General features: G+C 44.0%; 1 pseudogene; it reads left to right on the plus strand.

Moving 5' to 3' along the window:
• Positions 1-21,223, plus strand: part of LOC108528437 (HLA class I histocompatibility antigen, alpha chain G-like) — a 64,322-nt pseudogene extending 43,099 nt beyond the window's left edge.
• Positions 21,224-21,771: the final 548 nt, after the last annotated feature.

The following is a 21,771-nucleotide window of genomic DNA, read 5'->3' on the forward strand; positions in this document are numbered from 1 at the left end:
CCAGGTGTGGGTGCCTATGCATGTAATCCTAGCACCTTGGGAGGCCAAGGAGAGCAGGTTGCTTGACCCCAGGAGTTCCAGGCCAGCCTGGGAAACATGGCAAAACCCCATCTCTACAAAAAGTACAAAAATTACCCACGCATGGTGGGCATGGTGGTGTAAACCTCTAGTCCTAGCTACTCAAGAGACCGAGGTGGGAGGAATTGCTTGAGTCTGGCAGGTCAAGGCTGAAGCGAACTGTGTTTATGCCACTGCATTTCAGCCCAGGTGACAGACTGAGACCCTGTTTCAAAAAAAAAAAAAAAAAAAAAAAGACTGAAAGCATGTCAAACAAAGAGACTTTTCTAAAATTTAGTAAGAATATAAGGGCATACATCAAATTCAAGACAAACGTTCACCAGCAGTTCTTGGTTTGCTCAGTACAGCATTGACTGAAACACTTGCATATCAGAAGTGTGGAAAATCAGGGCTATCTACATGTATTTCTATTATTTGCTGTGTATACTACATATAGCCAATAATGTTAAAATGTCCCAAATTGACAAACCTGAGTGGCGGCTTCACAAAGATTTCTTATCATTCTCTATTTTTATTTCCAGCTAGAACTAATTCATAATAAAAATTTGTGAAGTGAGTCCATAGAAATTGAGCAAAATAAAAAAGGATTTATTGAGTGTGAGGAAAGCTGCAGAGAAGTAAAGACAGATGGAGAGATGACAATACTGAGCATGTTAGTGACCTTCACAATAACAGATTTCCTGGAGGAGTGTGAGCTGGAGCCGGAACGAAGTGGATAGACTGTGAAAGAGGGATGAAGGAGTAGGAACTTCTGGAGGCAAATATGGCGTGTGTTTGGCCAGATTGGGAGGCGTCGATGGACTCTGAACATTCTGCTTTATGTCCAGCACTAGAGAAAGAGAACTCATGTTTATTTAGCACCTTCCACAATCTGTAAAGAAATCTGAAACATTACAAAAAAAGATATATGAATGGCCAATTGTCTTCAGGGAAAAACACAAAGTAAAACCACAGTGAGAAACCACTAAGCAACCATTCAAATGGCTAAATTTAAAATGATTAATAACTATAAATGTTGGCAAGGATGTTGAACAATCTTTACTCTCATCCATTACCTATAGGAATATAAAACAGCCACTTTGAAAATCAGTTTTGTATCATGTAATAAAGTTAAACAACCTAGTACTCTACGGCTACCTTTCCACTCCTAGGTATTTACTCAAGAGAAACGAAGATTCTGTCAAAAATCCCTGTATGAGAATGTTCATAGTTTCTTTATTTATAACAGTAAAAAATCAGAAATAACTGCCAATGTACAAAAATCTCGATTCATTCGTACAATGGAATATTATCAGAAATAAAAATGAATGAACTACTGATACATGCAACAACATGGATTGATCACATAATTATTATGCCAAGTGCAAAAAGTCAGACACGAAGTGTTAAAACAGGAAGAACTGCGCTATCATGATAGCCATCAAATCAATGTCTGCTGGGGGCGGGGAAGCTGAGTTGAAGGGAGAAAAAGGGATCTTTGTGTACATTGATAGTGGCAAGAGTGATATGGCTATATTTGTCAAAATTCACTGATAAAGTTGATGAAGATTTGCTTATTTTGGTAAATGTAAATTTTATAAGTTTAAAATGCTTATAATAAAAATTATGTTAGTGATAAAATAATAATTAAAAACATTAGCAACCAAACCCAACAGCGCACCAAAAGGATAATGCACCATGATATGTCCATATATGAAAAACACACAGCTAACAGTATAGTGAATGGAGACAAGTTTATAGCCTCCTCTGTAAGATCTGGAAGGAGGCACATACTCCCACTTTCACCACTTTTATTCTATCCAGTACTAGAAGTCCTAGCCAGAGTAATCAGGCAAGTGAGGAAATAAAGGACATCCAAGTCAGATAGGAGAAAGCCAACTTAGCCTTATTCGCAAGTGACATGATCTTTTACTTAGAAAAAATGAAAGATTCCACCAAATAAATAGTTAGAACTAATAAACAAATTCAATAAAATCTCAGGATACAAAATTAATGTGCAAACTTTCATAGCATTTATATATACCAGCACTATACAATCTGAAAAATAAATCAAGAAAGCAACACCATTTACAAATCACAGAGAAGATAAAATACCTAAAAATCAACTTATCCCAGGAAGCAAAACAAAAACTATAAAGCACCAATGAAGGAAATTGAAGAGTACACAAAACTGAAAGAACCAGGCATGGTGACACACATCTGTAATCCTGGGACTTTGGGAGGATGAGACAGGAGAATTGTTTGAGCCCAGGAATTCAAGGCCTGGGAAGCATAGTGAGATCGTGTCTCTAAAGGAAAAAAAAAAATGAAACATATTTCATGCACATAAATTGGAAGAATTAATATCGTTAAAATATTCATACTACCCAAAGCAATTTACAGATTCAATTCAATACCTATCAAAATACCAATATCATTCTTCACAAATCTAGAAAAAATATGAAATTCATATGGAACCGTAAAATATCCCAAATAGCCAAGGCAATTGTAAACAAGAGGAACAAAGCTAAAGGCATGATGCTACCTGAATTCAAAATATACTATAAGGTTAGAGTAACCAAATCAGTATGGTACTGGCATAAAACTAGACACATAAATCAATGGAACACAAAAGAGAACTCACATATAAATCCATGTATTGATAGCCAACTCATTTTTGGCAAAGGAACAGAGAATATACAACGGGGAAAGAACAAGTCTCTTAAATAAATGGAGCTGAGAAAATGCTACCAGATGCAGAGGAATACCACTAGACCCCTGTCTCTCACCATATACAAAAATCAACTCAAAATGGATTAAAGGTTTAAATGCAGGTCCTAAAACTATAAAATGACTACAATAATGCATATAGGAAACACTCTAGACGTGGGTCTAGGCAAAAATTTTATGGTTAAGACCTCAAAAGCACAGGCAACAAAAATAAAAATAGACAAATGAGACTACATTAAGCTAAATAGCTTCAACACAGCAAATGAAACAATCAACAGAATTAAAAGGCAACCTGTTGAATAGAGAAACTATTTGCTATGTATTCATCCTACAAGGAACTAATATCTACAATATATAAGGAACTCAAAAACTCAGCAGTAAAAACACAAATAATCCAATTAAAAAGTGGACAAAGGATCTGAATAGATGTTTCTCAAAAGGAGACATACAAATGGCCAACAGGATGTGAAAAGCACTCAACATTATTAAATAGCAGGAAAATGCAAACCAAAACTACAGTAAAATGTCATCTTATCCTAGTTAGAGTGGTTATCGTTGGGAAATAAAAAATCATAGATACTGTCGAGCATGTGGAGAAACCAGAACTGTTGTACACTGTTGGTGGGAAAGTAAGTACAGCAATTATAGAAAACAGTATAGTAATTTCTCAAAAAATTAAAAATAGAACTACTGGCTGACCCAACAACTCTACTGCTGGGTATTTATACAAAGGAAAAGAAATCGTATCAAAAGAGTACCTGCATTCTCGGGTTTATTGAGGCACTGTTCACAGTAGCAAAGATATGAAAACAATAGGTGAATCCATCAATGGGTGACTGAATAAACAGTGGTATATATACACAATGGAATGCAATTCAGCCATAAAAAAGAATAAAATCCTGTCATTTGCAGGAACGTGGATGGAACCAAAGGCCATTACGTTAGGTGAAATAAGCCAAGCAAGGAAAGGCAGATATCACGTGTTGTCACTCATATGTGCGAGCCAAAATGGTTAATCTCAGGGAATTCAAGAGAGTAGAATAACAGTTACCAGAATCTGGAAAGAATGTATGGATAGGAAAATATAGAAAGGCAGGTTAATGGATCCAAATGTTCAGTTATTAGAGAAAATAAGTTCTAATATTGATAGCACAGCAGACTGACTAAAGTTACAAAAATATATATTTCAGTATAGCTATGAGTGGATTTAAAATTTTCCCAACACAAAGAAATGATAAATGCTTGAGTTGATGGATATCCTAAATATCCTGACTTATTATACACACATTCTATGCATGTATCAAAACGTCACATGTATCCCATAAACATGTACAAATATTATGCACCAATTTTTAAAATATTTTAAAAGTAAACAACATAATATGGGGCATTATAAAAGGTACAAAAGTTATGAGCATGATAAAAATTTAGCAAATATTTTCCTTTATATTAACATCTTTTTCATTCTGTATGTTTAAGGATAATAAAGTCCATACAGCATCAGAAGAGGTGGCTCTCCTGAGAGAGAATCCTCTTCCCAGTTAAAAAGACAGAAACAGAATCATTGGAGTGAGTTGGACTTTGGAGAACTGCACAGCACCACGTCTTAGTGTCTGGGATTACCAAGACTTAGGGAGGAGGGTTCACCTTCCATGAAGAACTAAACTTTGGTTCTCTTTCTTGTTTATTTGTATTGCAAGATCAAAATTTCAGAAAACCAAGAGAAAGAATTCAGTCAAAGGGATGTACTGTCTTTTACTCTCTTTAATTTCTTAGAATATCCACTGCCAAAGAAGATCCAGACAGTTACAAGAAGAATTGTGTTCCTATTAAGGAAGGAGACCACTACTACTCCTGCTGCCCTCCTCCCTTCACCTTGCCTAGTTTATAAGACAGGAGAAAAGGGAGAAAGCAAAAAGCTGGAAAGAAACAGAAGTAAGATATATAGCCAGACAACCTTGGCACCACCATCCGGCCCTAGGAGTTAAAAAAGTAATAATAGGCCGGGCACGGTGGCTCACGCCTGTAATCCCAGCACTTTGGGAGGCTGAGGTGGGTGGATCACGAGGTCAGGAGATCGAGACCATCCTGGCTAACACAGTGAAACCCCATCTCTACTAAAAATACAAAAAATTAGCCAGGCTTGGTGGCAGGCGCCTGTAGTCCCAGCTACGGGGAGGCTGAGGCAGGACAATGCCGTGAACCCGGGAGGTGGAGCTTGCAGTGAGCCGAGATTGCACTACTGCACTCCAGCATGGGCAACAGAGCAAGACTCCGTCTCAAAAAAAAAGTAATAATGATAACATCAACCCCTGACCTAAACTACTTGGTTATCTGTAAATTCCAGGCATTGTCATGAAAAGCATTGCAAAACTTTCTGTTCTGTTAGCTGATGCATGTAGCCCCTAGTCACGTTCCCCACGCTTGCTCAATTTGGGAGGCTGAGGTGGGTGGATCACGAGGTCAGGAGATCGAGACCATCCTGGCTAACACAGTGAAACCCCATCTCTACTAAAAATACAAAAAATTAGCCAGGCTTGGTGGCAGGCGCCTGTAGTCCCAGCTACGGGGGAGGCTGAGGCAGGACAATGCCGTGAACCCGGGAGGTGGAGCTTGCAGTGAGCCGAGATTGCACTACTGCACTCCAGCATGGGCAACAGAGCAAGACTCCGTCTCAAAAAAAAAGTAATAATGATAACATCAACCCCTGACCTAAACTACTTGGTTATCTGTAAATTCCAGGCATTGTCATGAAAAAGCATTGCAAAACTTTCTGTTCTGTTAGCTGATGCATGTAGCCCCCTAGTCACGTTCCCCACGCTTGCTCAATTTATCATGATCTTTTCACGTGGACCCCTTAGAGTTGTAAGCATTTAAAAAGGCCAAGAATTTCTTTTTCAGGGAGCTCAGCTCTTAAGACACAAGTCTGGTGATGCTCCTGGCCGAATAAAGCTCTTCCTTCTTTAATCTAGTGTCTGAGGAGTTTTGTCTGCAGTTTGTCCTGCTATACTATGCCACCAAAATCCATATGTTGAAGTCCTATGTTGAGAAGACAGAAGAAGTGACCATCTGCAAGCCAAGGAGAGAGGGCTCAGAACAAATCAACCCTGCAGCACCTTGACCTTGCACCTGTAGCCTCTAGAACTGTGAGATGATACATATTTATTATTTAAGTCACCCAGCCTTTGGTACTTTGTTATGGCAGCTCTAGCAAATTAAAACAGAAATATTACCTTTTCTACCTTCTCCTACGTATGAACATGAGATTTTTTAGGAGTATGAATTACCTGGAATTCCAAAGGATAGAATAAGTCGAATGAAAATGGAAGATATAGGGTCATTTCCAAGTCTCTGAGTGTCCCCTGGCCACCACAGAAAAATGAAGATGTGCCCATCGCCTTTCGGTTTCACACAAAGCAAAAGTTGTAGACCTAAACTGACATAGAATCACAACTGTATTTAATTTATTTGAGATATTGAAGGAGGTAGTTTTGCCCAAATTTTATAGAAAGATGATGAACAATCACAATTACTAAATAGAGAGGCTTTTCTGGCAGGGGATCGCAGGTACTATATGTTTTCTCCTATTTTAAGATACGTTTTCCTAAAAGTTTTGTCTAGGAGTAAATGTTATCACTTTGCTTTTTTCCTACCCATTGATCGCTTGTTCCTCCCTGCATTTCAGTAACGTTGCTAGAGTGGAGGTGTTTGTCCATGATTCACAGATGAATCAAAGAGATCCCAGGAGCAGAGAGCTTCTCCTGAGGTCACACAGCACCTGGGTGGTGGAGCAATGATGGGCACATGACATTCCAGGCCTCTAGTCCAATTTCTGGGTTCTATGAGAATTGTAGCCCTTGTTTTCTGATACATGTGGTTCTCTTTTGAGCCAGAGAAGGAGAACGCACAATGAGAATAAATTGCCAGAGCCCCAAGTCTTTCGCTTATATTTACTGGGCTGGGGGATGGAGGGAGAGAGGCTGCCACTGATTCTCTTAATTCCAGCTTCTATTACCAGTCACTCAGCTGAAAGCAGGAAGGTTAATCTTCTGCACTTGGCCTATCAGAACCAAGATGACAGAAAGCCCCACTTTCTACCATGGTAAAGACAATGGCACTCCCACGCCTTGAATCATGACCGTTTTCTAACTACATATGCTTTTCTGCACATGTAACTATTCCTGTTCTCATCAAGCCCCAGTTCTCATAGTGCAAACACAGGAGCTACTGAGCCTGATGCTCTAATGGAAGCTCTGAGTTGAAATTTTATTTTATACTTAGGTACCTCTGAATCATTGCAAAGTTTTGCCTGACTCTACTCTGACCCCATTTCAATCTAAGGTCTCTATGCTCTGGGACCTCTCCAAGTTCTCATCAGAAATGACAAAAAAAAAATGCCTTGTCCAGCTACTGGGGTCCCTGATAGCAGTGATAAGCTGCTCCTAATGGGAGAGAGCCTTGGGGTGACCAAAGACTCATAGACTTCATTACTGCCGGACCACATGGCTCCAGCCTCTTGACCACAATGGATCAATGGTCCTAGATTCACCTCTGATATTTAAAGTCTTTTGTTCTTCAGCCTCCACAAATGCTCTCTGGTTGAGATGAAGGTAAAGGACACAGAAACCCAAAAGTTGTAACTGCCTGGAACTCTGTCCAAGGTACCTCCCAGTGTTCTCTTATTATGTTGGCCATGTCCTCAGGCATTTAGTGAAATGGCCATGTTGTCTACCAGTGGAAGTCAGGGGAGACCACTAGGCAGAGCTCCAGTGGCTGGTGTCCTCTACACCATTTATCTACACATGTTGGGGTTTTTCTAGCATGAAATGCCCAAAAGGCAGTCAAACCCGAAGCTTGGCTCCTCCGAGGAATGAGTGTGAACATCTTAGCCCTGGCCAATGAGCACTGAATTCTAGAGAGACCAAGAGACCTTCTAAATATTGGGACACTTTAGTTCTGAATCCCAGAAGCTACCTTCTTGCCTGGGAGGCAGGTGTCACTGCATCTGGTCCACAGAAGCAGCCCACAGCTCAAGGTGCTCTTCTGGATTTCTGCCTCTTCCTAGTTCCTGGCCTGGCAAATCTTCACTGCTTTGCTAGCCCATCTATAAATTCAAGCACAATTTTCAAACATGTATTTTCCTCCCACTTTTCCAGTGGTACTGAGTGGGAGAGCTGGTCCAAATGACCTAATCAGCAATTGCTGGAAACCAAAGTACAGTGTACAATTCTATATGTTAATGTCATGTACCAAGATAGAAAATGCATAGATACAAGTAGCCACTTAAGCACTGTAATAATATCTCTCTATATACCCTGAGTATAATATATATAAATAAATTATATATTCTAAGAAAATAATCTCTATGTGTAATATATGACTATGATTCTGATAGACAAACCAGGGATCATAGTACAAGGATACTTCTCATCACCTTCACTCGTGAGCCAGATAGTGTGAAATGAGAAGCAGAGATTTGAAATGTGTTGCAAAACTCTCTCAAAGAAAGTAGAGTGATATTCCCATGACCCAATCAAACCAATCTCCTCACAAATCACATTGGACTTATAATGTGTGGGATGTGTCTTTATTAAAATGGAGTTAATCCTAGGTATGTGGTCTTTTTTGCATGAACTGTACTGTAAGTGGCTCACTAGCTGTCAATTCACCAACAATCATTCCATTTAATAAAAGGGAGATCCCACCACAGGCCAGCATTTCCCAGGTGGAGGCCTCTTGCCGACATAATCTTCCAACAGAGAATTTCCCTGGGAACCCAGAAAGAAGAGAAGAGGCTCAGGCAAAAAGGATGAAAGAAATAGCAACCATGGCTGGGCACGGTGGCTCACACCTTTAATCCCAGAGCTTTGGGAGGCCGAGGAGGGTGGATCACCTGAGGTCAGGAGTTCAAGATGAGCCTGCCCAACATGGCGAATCCTGTTTCTACTAAAAAATAAAAATAAAAAAAATGAGCCAGATGTGGTAGCAGGCGCCTGTAATCCCAGCTACTCTGGATGCTGAAGCAGAAGAATCGCTTGAACGCGGGAGGTGGAGGTTGCATTGAGCCAAGGTAGTGCCACTGCACTCCAGTCTGGGCAACAAGGGCAGAAGTCCATATCAAAATTAAAACAAAAGGAAAGAAATAGCAACAGTGATAATATCATACACTGTCATGGTGCTATGTGTTAATCTGTGTCCTTAGCATTTTAAAAATATGAATTCATTTAATTCTCACAACACCTCTATGGGGTGTGCCTGCAAAATTTTCCATTTTCAGGTGATACAATAGGAATGAAGGTTGCACACAAATCGTGGTGGAGCTGGGTTTGCATGCAGCCAATCCTGACCCAGGGTCATGCTTGCTCATCTCTGCACTGTCCAGAATGTGAGGGTGGGTGGAGAGTCCAGCTCAGGGAGAGAGATTGGAGAGACAGAAGAATAAAAAGAGTGGGCAGACGGGATCACTCTGATGGTTCTGGGGCTTCCCTTCCAGGAGAGAAGACAAAAATTATGTCAGCATCAAGGAAAGTATCCAAAGTCTCTGGCTTAAACTGGGGCGTTTCCGGCTCTGGGACAGGTGGCTGGGCAGGGAAGACAAACTAAGCCAAGGGTCCAGCTCAGAAGTTTCCTCTCCTGAGAATTCTATAGGAGTTTTCCTGACCTCATGGCCACCTCTCATACTTTACTCTTGTTTTTCCCCCAGGACTGATGAGGGCGTAATATCTGGTTTCCACCGGGGTCTAGAGAAACCATCAGAGTGAGTGGAGAATGGGATTCATAAAGTGGGAGATCTCCAGGATTCTCCCTGGATCCAAGATACCCAGAGAAGCCGGATCCCGCGTCCTGGAACCCCTACCCTGCTACTCTGTGGGCCCTGACCTTGGGGAAGACCTGGGCTGTTGAGGAGAGAATCAGGATGAACTGGGCTGGGGAGACAGGAGGTAAAGGGCGGCCTGCAGGACTCAGCAGCTCCTCCCGGGGGGCCTCTGCCCCGGGCTGGGGTCTGCAGACTCCTGAGGTCCTATCTCCAAATGCCGCCTCCCTAGGCCACCGTTCCTTGGTCCCCGCCCCTCTGTCCTCTCCCCAGGTCCCCACACACAGTAAGAAACTCCCAGCTGAGCGGCTCCGGGGGACGGGCGGGACGTGGGAGGGAGCCCGGGAGGCTGGGTCCCGGCGGGGAGGCGGAGGGAGCACGTCCCGGAGACAGTGGGCAGATTGGGACCCGAGGGGAGCGGGGCGGGGTCCCAGGTTCCCTGGGCCTCTCCCACCCCCAAAATGCAGGTTCCCGGGGCGCAGGCCCGCAGTCCCCAGTAAGTGGAGGCCGGGCTCCGCCTCCACCACGCTCGCCCTGGGCTCCTCGGCGGCCCCTTCGTGGGCAACACGCGGTTCCTGCGCTTCTACAGCCGTGGCAAGGATCAGAGAATGAAGCCGCGGGCGCCGCGGCTGAAGATAGGACAGGACTGTGGACGCCCTGAAGAAAGTTCTTGATGACCGCAACGAATGTGTTACTGAGTGGCCTGAGGTTCCTGAGCCGGCACAACCACCCGGGCCAGCGGGTGAGTGACGTCAGGCTCCGGGCACAGGTGTCCCTCCCACCCTACCCTGGCTGACGGGTCAGGGTCTCCCAGGTGTGGGGGTGCGGGGCCTCAGTTGACCCCCCACGGGTGGGGAAGCGCTAGGGACATTTTGCTCCAGGTCTCTTCTTCATCTGGATGGTGACTGACTTCTGCTGTGACCAATCACAGTGGGAGGGAGGAGCTGGCGTGGGCGGGGCGAAGCGGGGATTCTGGCCCTCCCTGGGGCTGACACCTGGAGAGGTTCAGGGTCCCATACCTGCAGTTGCTGCGCGGCTGCGTGCTGGCACCAGTTGGGGACTTTCTTGGAGGACACTTTCAGCCCGCCTAGGACGGGAAATAATAGTCCATGTCCCTGAAGCAGGACGTAAAGACCCGGACAGCGGCGCGATCCGCGGCTCAGAGGATCAAGCACACCTGGAAGAGGTTCTGGATCACGGAGGTTGCAAGGGAACCCGTAATGGGTCACTACACTAGGCGCAGAAGCCCGGAACATGGTAAACAGACGATGCTGCTGGAAGGTACTGTAGTCCTCGGGGCCGCGCCTCAGGATCTCCTGAAGCTGGAATTGTGTTACCTGGAGGCGTCCCTGTAGAAAGGAAGGAGGCCCGAATCGTGCCGCTTCCTTCTCCTCCTCAGCATTTCTATTGTGGATCTGGGGGTTCTGCCCAGGCTCCTGAGGCTGTCTTGAGGGTGGGTGGGGAGAAGGGACAGGGAGGAGGAGTGCAGGGAGGTAACTAGGAAAGGACAGCAGTTCCCCTTGTCAACAGTGATGTGTTTGTCAGTAGTGGTGTACTTCACCGGGGATCTTTTCTTCCCTGGTCTTCTGTGCCCAGCAATTAGAGATAACCTTTAACACAACCAGAAGATAAAATACCAGGAAACCGAATCAGCAGAGACACAGTGCATGAAAGTACCACAAACGACTGCTAGTTTCTAACATCACAATGTAATAGTTGGTGACTGTCAGAAGGTTGTAAAATCTGCATGTAAATTAGAAAATAAAACCAGAAATTTTAAAACTGAAAAATAGTATCACCAACGTTAGAAGCATAATAGTGGCTTCCCAGACAATGAGACACATGTGTAGAAAAAGCGCACTAGGTGTTAGGACAATTGCTTATCCTGCACCTGTTTTTAATTTTGAAATTTCTTCTCGACCTCTAACAAGGAGGCTGAGAGCTGGGATTCTCATTAAATTTTTTCCACCTCTGAGACTCTCCTCAGATCAGCCATCAGCACTTGCGACCCATCACTCAGGACCTAATGGGAAGGTCACCTTGAGGTGCTGGGCCAAAGGATTCTACCCAGCAGAGATCACATTGATTTGACTGTGGGAGGGCGGACCACACCCAGGACGCACAGCATGGGGACCCCAGGCCTCAGGGCAATAGGACCTTCAAGAAGTGGGCAGCTGTGGTGGTGCCTTCTGGGGACGAGCAGGAATCCCCGTGTGTGTGTAGCGTGAGGGGCTGCTCAGGCCTTTTATGCTGAAGTGGGTAAAACCGGGTATCAGGTGGAAACCCCTTCACAGAACTGGCAGGCAGGAGCTGTTCTGGACCCTGTGACAGGCTCAGAGTTTTGACCTGCAGGTCGAGACCCCTTTCATTCCCTTCTCAGAACCCCCTTCCCAGCTCATCCTAACCATCATGGAAGCCATTTCTGACTCAGAGCTACTTCCTGCTCTGGTCCTGGGACCTGTGATGTGCAAGAAGTCTCAGGTATGGGAGGGACTAGAATGATGGTTTTGCCCCATCTCATGTGTGGGGATCCCACTGCTGTTGGGGGATTTGCCCAGTCACTTCTCCCTGTTCTTGCTGGGGCTGGTGCTGGTGAACCCAGTCAAGCCATAAACCCTCAGAAGGAACCAGGCAGACAGGCAGACAGGCAGACTGACTAGGAGAGCATTGCCTATCAAGTGGCTAATGGCCCCAATCATTTTATAAAAATGAAAGAGAAAAGAATACCAAAGTTCATTGCAAGGATCCTTAGCAAGGACTACTTGCATTTGGAAGAAAACCACAGAGAATTGTAAGGAGCCATGTGACAGAGAGGACCAGGATGCCATGAAAATGGCCTTGGTTAAAAATAGGTCATTTGATCCTTGGTCACCGGCATCTCTCTAGATTTTCCAGTATACAATCTTCAATCTGATGTGCAAGGTAATTCCATCTTGCAAAGGATTTCATGTTACATTTTACCACACATACAACTGAAATAAACTTTTACAGAGTTGGAAATGAGTATTACTGATCAAAATAAATGAAACAAAAAAGAGTAGAAGGAATAGCCAGTGATGGAATAGCAACTATGAATGGAAAAAAACTTCAGAAACACATAATAGCAGTGCCTTTACAATCATACTGGTGTCCAGATCACTTCTATCACATCTCATTCAATAGCAGAAAGAAAGATATTAAGTTTATTATAGAATGCCCACTGAATAGCCAGTTTTTGCAAAAACTTATTTCTCAATTTGAGTTAACCGCTTCGGGCTACCGCATCAAACCAAAGTTATTGGCATCTAGATGTGTTGACTGAAGTATGAAATTCACATTTTTGTAAATGAAGAGCAATCTGATTAGGCGATTGTCTTCTAAGTGAAAGCAAGTTTATTAGAGAAGTAAAGAAACAAAAGAAGGGCTACTCCATAGAGAGAGCAGTGCTTTTTTTTTTTTTCTTAAGTGTAGGCAAATATTTTTTAAAAGATGATAATTCAATAATAAAGTTGGCACTAGAGGCATGCTTCCAGTAAATTTCAGACATCTTAGACAAAACAAAGACTTATTTTCAAGGCATTATTTTTATGGCACTGAAGTCTTGGAACTATTTGATCTAGTTACTCTATGTTCTCGACCATGTTAACTCATTGAAGAGAACATTATTACTAAAGGTATTTGCAAGAAAAACTCAGAGATGCTGTTTTATCTCCATTCTCTGTCTCAAACTGTTTTCCCCTCAGTACCCAAGGCTCTGTGATATCTTGAATTTTTATTCATTAATTTAAAAGAAAAGCTTATCACAGAATTAGAAAAACACTATTTAAAAATTCATGTAGATCCAAAAAAGAGCTCATATAGCCCAGAGAATTCTAAGCAGAAAGAACAAAGTGGAGGAATCAGGCTACCTGACTTAAAACTATACTACAAGGCTACAGTAACCAAAACAGCATGGTATTGGTACAAAAACAGGCACATAGACCAATGGAACAGAATAGAGAACTCAGAAGTAAGGCTGCACATCTAAAACCATGTGACCTTCCAAAAACCTGACAAAAACAAGCAATGGGGAAAGGATTCCCTAGTTAATAAATGATGCTGGGAAAACTGGTAGCCATATGCAGAAAATTGAAACTGGATTCCTTCCTTACACCTTACACAAAAATTAACTCAAGATGGGTTGAAGACTTAAATGTAAAACCCAAAACTACAAAAATCCCAGAAGAAAATCTAGGCAATTCCATTCAAGACATAGGCATGTTCAAAGATTTTATGATGAAATCACCAAAAGCAATGGCCACAAAAGCAAAAATTGACAAATGGGATCTAATTAAACAAAAGAGCTTCTGCAGAGCAAAAGAAACTATTATCAGAGTGAACAGACATCCTACAGAATGGTAGAAAATTTCTGCTATCTATCCATCCGACAAAGGTCTAATATTGAGAATCTACAAAGAACTTCAGCAAATTTACATGAAAAAACAATTTCATTGAAAAGTAGAAAATGGACATGAACAGGCACCTCTCAAAAGAAGAAATACATGAGGCCAACAAACATATTTTAAAAAGCGCAACATCACTAATCATTAGAGAAATGTAAATCAAAACCACAATAAGATACCTTCTCATGCCAGTCAGAATGGCAATTATTAAAAAGTCAAGAAGCAACAGATGCTGGTGAGGTTGTGGAGAAATAGCAATGCTTTTACACTGTTGTTGGAAATGTAAATTGGTTCAACCACTGTGGAAGACAGTGTGACAATTCCTCAAATATTTAGAACCAGAAATACCATTTTGCCCAACAATCCCATTACAGGGTATGCATCCAAAGGAATATAGGTCATTCTATTATAAAGATACATGCACGTGTATCTTCATTGCAGGACTTTTCACAAGAGCAAAGACATGGAATCAACCCAAATGCCCATCAATGATGGACAGAATAAAGAAAATGTGGTTCATATACACTAAGGAATATTATACAGCCATAAAAATGAGTGAGACAGTGTCCTTTGTAGGGATATGGATGAAGCTGGAAGCCATTATCCTCAGCAAACTAACACAGGAACAGACAACCAAACACCAATGTTCTCACTTATAACTGGGAGCTGAGCAATGAAAACACATGGACACAGGGAGAGGAATGGCACACACTGGGGCCTGTTGGGGGAGGGCAGTGGTGTGGGGAGCATTAGGAAAAATAGCTAATGCATGCCAGGGTTAGTACCTAGGTTGATAAGTGCAGTAAACCACCATGGCACACATTTACCTATGTAACAAACCTGCACATCCTGCACATGTACCGGGGAACTTGAAATAAAATTAAATTTAATTAAAAGACAAGCTTAAAGCAGTAAGAAAAAAAATTAGATAAAAGAAGCCTTTGATTTACGAAATACTGAAACAATAGTTTCAATTTTGTTTTTAACATATATGCAAATCCTTTAATACTGCTCCCTTCCAGAGATGCAGCTTAATTCCCTCTCTTGAGTGTGGCTTGGACTTAATGATGCACTTCTGATATGGCCCAGTTCTGTGTTCCCACCCAAATCGCATCTTGAATTTTCATGGGAATTGCAATCCCCAGGTATTGGGGAAAAGACCTCATGGGAGGTGACTGGATCATGGGAATGGTTCCCCCATGCTGTTCTCACGATAGTGAGTGAGTTCTCATGAGATCTGATGGTTTTATAAGGGGCTTTTCCCCGCTTTGCTCTGCATTTCTCTCTCCTGCCACCACGTGAAGAAGAATGTGTTTGCTTCCACTTCTGACATGATTGTAAATTTTCTGGGACAGCCTCCTCAGCCATGCAGAAGTGTATCAATTAAATCTCCTTTCTTTATAAATTTTGCAGTCTCAGTTATTTCTTTATAGCAGTGTGAGAATGGACTAATACAACTTCTAACTGATAGAGTAATGTTGACATAACAGTTTTTGACTCTGTGGGTAGAAAATAAAACACTCTGTGGTTTCCCCCTTCTCTCTCTCTCTCTCTGGGATCATGAGCTCTGGGGGAAGCCAGCTGCTGTGCTGTAAGCAGCCCTGAAGGAAGGTCCATGTGGCTAAGAACTGCAGACTTCTGGGACCAGACAACAAGGCGCTAGGCCTTTTCCAACAGCCATGTGACTGAGCCATGTTTCATGTGAATCCTCAGTGAAGCCCTTAGATGATGCAGGCCTAGGCTGACAACTGGACTGCAACCTTGTGAGAGGCCCTGAGCCAGAAGCACTCAGGGAAACCTCTCCTGGATTCCTGACCATTGGAAACTGCAGGAGATGATGAATATTTGCTGTTTTGAGCCGCTAAGTTTTACATAATTTGTTATGCAATAGTAAATAACTAATACATTTTCACAAGACAGGATGTATTATTACATGGTAATTTGCATTTACTCTAAATTTATTTATTCATTATTATTACTGAGACAGGGTCTCACTCTGTCACCCAGGCTGGAGGGCAGTGGCATGATCACCATGCACTGTAGTGTTGACCTCCTGGGCTCAATGGATCCTTTGACCTCAGCCTCCTGAATAGCTGGGACCACAGGCATAAACCACCATGCCTGACTAATTTTCTAATTTTTTTGCAGAGATGGGGGTTTCACCATGTTGCCCAGGCTCATCTTGAACTTCTGGAGTCAACAAATCTGCCTTCCTCTGCCTTTCACAGTACTACGATGGCAGGCATGAGCCACCACACCTTGCCTAAATTAATTATAAGACATTAAACATGTAACTTAGTTTTAAAAGGTAAGGAGAATGTCCATGGCTGAAGAGGATGTATTTTATTACTGTTCACAATGATCACTTTACTACAACTTCAATTTCCAACTGTGTCCCTATAAAACACAAAAGAAGACCTAACCCTTGCTAGGCTGACTCTACGATGGCCTCAACAACAAACTCCTGGTCATTCACCTTCCTCCAGTTATTCAGCCAACTCTAATGTAGGTGCTGCTATGAAGAAATTTAGCAGATATAATTAAGGGCCTCAATTCGTTGACTTTAGACTGGGTTTATCCTGCTTGGACTGTCCTAATCAGGTGAGCCCTTGAAAGGACCAGGTTCTTCCTGAGCATAGAGATCCACAGTGTGAGAGGGATTCAACATGAGGGGTTTTCTCCACTGTGGGCTTTGAAAATGAAGAGGCTGTGTAGGAAAGAACACTGATGGGCATCAGGAATTGAGCACAGCCCTCTCTGTTCTCTACAGTGTCAGCCAGCAAGGAACAGGGACCTCAGTCTTACAACTGCCAGAAACTGCATTCTGCCACCTCTGTATAAGCCTAAAGGAGGATTCAAAATGAAAACGCAGCTTGGGAAGCCCAGAATAGAGATTCTATTTATTTATAAAGGTCTCTATTCTATCTGGATCATGGGAATGGATGGTCTCAGAATAGAGATTCTACATCATGCCCACATTTCTGACTAAGGAACTATAAGCAGATAAATGGGTATTGTTTGGCCAGGCGTGGTAGTGCACGCCTGTATCCTAACATTTGAGGAGCTGACACAGGAGGATCACTTGCAGCAAGGACTTTGAGACAAGCCAGAATAATATAGCGAGACACTGGTCTCCACAATTTTTTTTTTTTAATTAGCTGGGCATGATGGCACTTGCCTGCAGTCCTAGCTACTCTGAAGACTGAGGCAGGAGGGTCCCTTGAGCCCAGGAGTTTGAGGCTGCCATGAGCCATGATCATGTGACTGCACTTCACCCTGGATGAGAGAGGGATACTCTGTCGTTAAAAATAAATCAATGAATACAATAAATGGGTGTTGTTTAAAGCCAACGTTTGTGATAACTTGTTACCCAGTCTTACAGAATTCATACACAGGCTCAACAGACTCACGGAATGAGTTGATGAATTCATAGGCACACTAGTTTCATAAAATAAATTTTTAATTTTGTCAGTGTTTTACGTTTTATAATTTTCTGTGATACAATTTAATACACTCGTATTTCATTCAGTCAGTTAACAAAATTAATTTAGTCCCTATGATGAACCAGGTATGCCCTCGTATGTTCACGTGCCTGACAACCTAGAAGCCTCACAAGACCAACACGGAGCCACTGGAGTGTTTTAGGTGAAGGAATGACACACGCTGCACATGCTGACTCACAGTATCAGGACCACTGTGGAGAGAAGAGTCATGTACCAGGTAATTGGTCAGTGCTAGAGCCACAATTCAGGAGTGACAGCGTGGTGGTGACTAAGGGGAGAAGAGGGCCTGAGGGATGAAAGTGACAGAGGGAAGGGCTGGAGAAGCAGGAGGTGAGGAAAAGGAGCAGAGGGAAGAATTCGAAAGCTGTGGAATTCTGAGGTTTAAACACATTGTTTTATAGGTTTTAATCATCTGTCTACAGAGCCTCGCAGGGTGTTCTTTGCAGTTGGCCTTTAATAACTTATATGAGTCTGCCAAAAAACTAGTTGTTTTTTGTGTTAATCAGATTTATAAAATACTAAGTGTTCCTATAAAATATACACACCACCACTTAGATGTGTATACTTCCTAAAATCAGGCAGTGCATTTAGCACTGGTGAGGGGCATTGTGAACACTTGCAACTTTGAGGTGAATAAAGTCTACTGGCTCCTGGTTGCAACATATAGTAACACAGTGTGCTACTTTGTATTAAGGAGATGTCCTGGACTCACACAGAAACTCAGGACTATGGAATGAAAGTATATTTAAAATACAAGTGGGAGTCACAGAAACATTGTCTGGGAAAGTGAAACTTAGGGGCTTTGTGAGTGCTGCTGTAATGCTTTTAGACACTTTTTTTTGTGTGTAATTTTTTTTTTTTTCTTTAGTAGAGACGGGGTTTCACCATGTTAGCCAGGATGGTCTCAATCTCCTGACCTCGTGATCCGCCCGTCTCGGCCTCCCAAAGTGCTGGGATTACAGGCTTGAGCCACCGCGCCTGGCCGCTTTTAGACACATTTATATATCAAGCGGCCAAAGACACATTTTTTACCGATCAGATTCCTGATGATTTAGGGGTTACCGAGATTCTGCTACCCGCTGTATTTAATAAACAAAAAGCAAACTGGTCTCTATTCTATCTCATGCATGCAAGTACAACTTTTCTAGATTTAAAGAAAAGAAAAGAAAAAAAGAAAAGAAAAGAAACCTGTCTCTACACCTCCATTCCCGGGGCGGGCTCACTCTCTGGTGCTAAGCTCCCTGGGTTGAGTTTTCTCCTAGAAGAGTTCAAGGGGGACATGTAAGTAGTGGGAGGCAGGGAGTCCTGGGACGGGGTTTCTGGGATGAAATTGAAGGGAGAGGGACAGGGACCATGCCCACGGTTTCTCCCTGGTTTCTCAGACTCCTGGGCCAAGGCTCAGGGAGACATTGGGACAGAACACTTGGCACAGGAGGATCGAGGTCAGGGTGAAGTTCCAGGGCCCCGGGCGTGGCTCTCAGGATCTCAGGCCCCACAAGCGGTGTATGGACTGGGGAGGCACAGGGTTAGGGATTCTCCAGCTCCGCAGCGTTTCTCTTCCTCTCCCAACCAGCGTCAGATCCTTCTTCCTGGATACTCATGAGGCTGACTCAGTTCTCACTCCCATTGGCTGTCGAGTTTCTAGAGAAGCCAATCATTGTCGCTGCGGCCCCTTTTCTAAAGTCCCCAGTCACCTACCTGGACTCAGATTCTCACGTGATGCCAAGGACGCAGTGGAGCAGTGGAGAGCCTACCTGGAGGGCGAGTGCGTGGAGAGGCTCCGCAGATATCCCAGGTGCCATTGACCCGGCTGGTGTCTGGGTTCTGTGCTCTCTTCCCCATCCCAGGTGTCCTGTCCATTCTCATGAGGGCCACATGCCTGCTACTGGAGTGTCCCATGAGAGAGGCAAAGTGCCTGAATTTTCTGATTCTTCTCGTCAGACCCCCTACCAAGACACATGTGACACCATCCCGTCTCTGACCACAAGGCCACCCTGAGGTGCTGGGCCCTGGCCTTCTACCCAGATCAAACTGACCTGGCAGCGGGATGGGAAGGACTAGACCCAGGACACGGAGCTTGTGGAGACCAGGCCTGCAGGGAACGGAATCTTCCAGAAGTGGGCAGCTGTCGTGGTGCATTCTGGAGAGGAGCAGAGATACACCTGCCATGTGCAGCATCAGGTACTGCCTGAGCCCCTCACCCTGAGATGGGGTGAGGAGGGAGATGGGGGGTCATGCCTCCTAGGGAAATCAGGAGCCTCTCTGGACAGGAGTCCAGACTCCTGAGGTCCTATCTCCAAATGCCGCCGCTCTAGGCCACCGTTTAGCAGGGTCGGGGCTGGGGCCTAGGGGTCGGGGACCCTCACCTTCCCATATTTTCCCAGAGTGGTCTTCCCAGTCCACCATCTCCATCGTGGGCATCATTGCTGGCCTGGTTCTCCTTGTAGCTGTGGTCACTGGAGCTGTGGTTACTGCTGTGATGTGGAGGAGGAAGAGCTCAGGTGAGGAAGGGGTGAGGAGTGCGGTCTGAGATTTCTTGCCCCACTGGGGGTTTCAAGCCCCAGATAGAAATGTGCCCTGCCTGGTTACAGGGAAGCACCATCCACACTCATGGGCCGACCCAGCCTGGGCCCTGTGTGCCAGCACCTACTCTTTTGTAAAGCACCTGTGACAGTGAAGGACAGATTTATCACCTTGATGATTGTAGTGACGGGGACCTGATCCCAGCAGTCACAGGTCACGGAGGAAGGTCGCAGCAGAGGACAGATCTTAGGAGGGGCAGTTGGTCCAGGACCCACACCTGCTTTCTTCATGTTTCCTGATCCTGCCCAAGGTCTACAGTCACACATTTCTGGAAACTTCTCTAAGTTCCAAGACTAGGAGGTTCCTCTAGGACCTCATGGCGCTGCCTCCTTTCTGGTCTCTTACAGGACATTTTCTTCCCACAGATAGAAAAGGAGGGAGCTACTCTCAGGCTGCAAGTAAGTGTGAAGGAGGCTGATCCCTGAGATCCTTGGGATATTGTGGTCGGGAGCATATGTGGGAGCTCACCCAGCCCACAGTTCCTCCTCTAGCCACATCTCCTGTGGGCTCTGACCAGGTCCGGTTTTTATTATATCCCAGACAGTGGCAGTGCCCAGGGCTCTGATGTGTCTCTCACGGCTTGTAAAGGTGAGACCCTGGGGGGGCCTGATGTGTGTGGGTTGTTGGGGGGAACAGTGGATGCAGCTGTGCTATGGGGTTTCTTTGGGTTGGATGTTTTGAACATGTGATGGGCTGTTTAAAGTGTGACTCTTCACTGTGACCGATACAAATTTGTTCATGAATATTTTTTCTGTAGTGTGAGACAGCTGCCTTGTGTGGGACTGAGAGGCAAGATTTGTCCACACCTTCCCTTTGCGACTTCAAGAACCTTGGCTTGCTTTCTGTAAAGACATCTGAATGTGTCTGTGTTCCTGTAGGCATAATGTGAGTAGGTGGGGAGATCACCCAACCCCCGTGTCCACCATGACCCTCTTCCCCACGCCGACCTGTGCTCCCTCCCCAATCATCTTTCCTGCTCCAGAGAGGTGGGGCTGAGATGTCTCTATCCTTGTCTCAACTTTATATGCACTGAGCTGTAGCTTCTTACTTCCCTATTGAAATTAGAATCCAAGTATAAATTTACCTTCAAAATTCTTGTCATAAGAGGTAGATGGGTTAATTAAAGGAGAAGATTCCTAAAATTTAAGAGAAAAAATAAATGGACGACATGAGAACCTTCCACGGTCCACGTGTTTCTTGTGCTGATTTGTTGCAGGGGTGGAGAGTAGACGGGGCTATGCTCAGTGGGTGCTCAGGCCACCGTGGGCTTTATGTGGTCACTGCTCAGCTGGGTCATCTTTGCTGCTCCATTGTCTGTGGCCCTTCAGTAGAACCTTGACCCACCACGACCTGTGATCACAGAGACTTGGATGTCACCTACGGCGGTCCCTACATACGAGGGTCCTTGTGGTATCAATAAACAAATTTTCACACCTGTTCAGCTCTTGCCCTCCTCCCAGGGCTCTTTCCTGGATTGTATTTTCCGTCTTTTCTCCAATCTTTAAAGGAATGAGATTTGGAAATTTGCAGAGAGGAGGGGTCCCATAATTTCTCATCATAGGTAAGTTTCTGTTGGAACTCCTCTTCTGCTCTCCTACTCTTCTTCCTGCCCTGAGTTGTAGTCATCCCAGTGCTGGCTCCAATCCAAACTCATGGATTTATA

The sequence above is a fragment of the Rhinopithecus bieti genome, unplaced genomic scaffold (genome assembly GCF_001698545.2).
Source record: "Rhinopithecus bieti isolate Rb0 unplaced genomic scaffold, ASM169854v2 scaffold_5150, whole genome shotgun sequence".
NCBI lineage: Eukaryota > Metazoa > Chordata > Mammalia > Primates > Cercopithecidae > Rhinopithecus > Rhinopithecus bieti.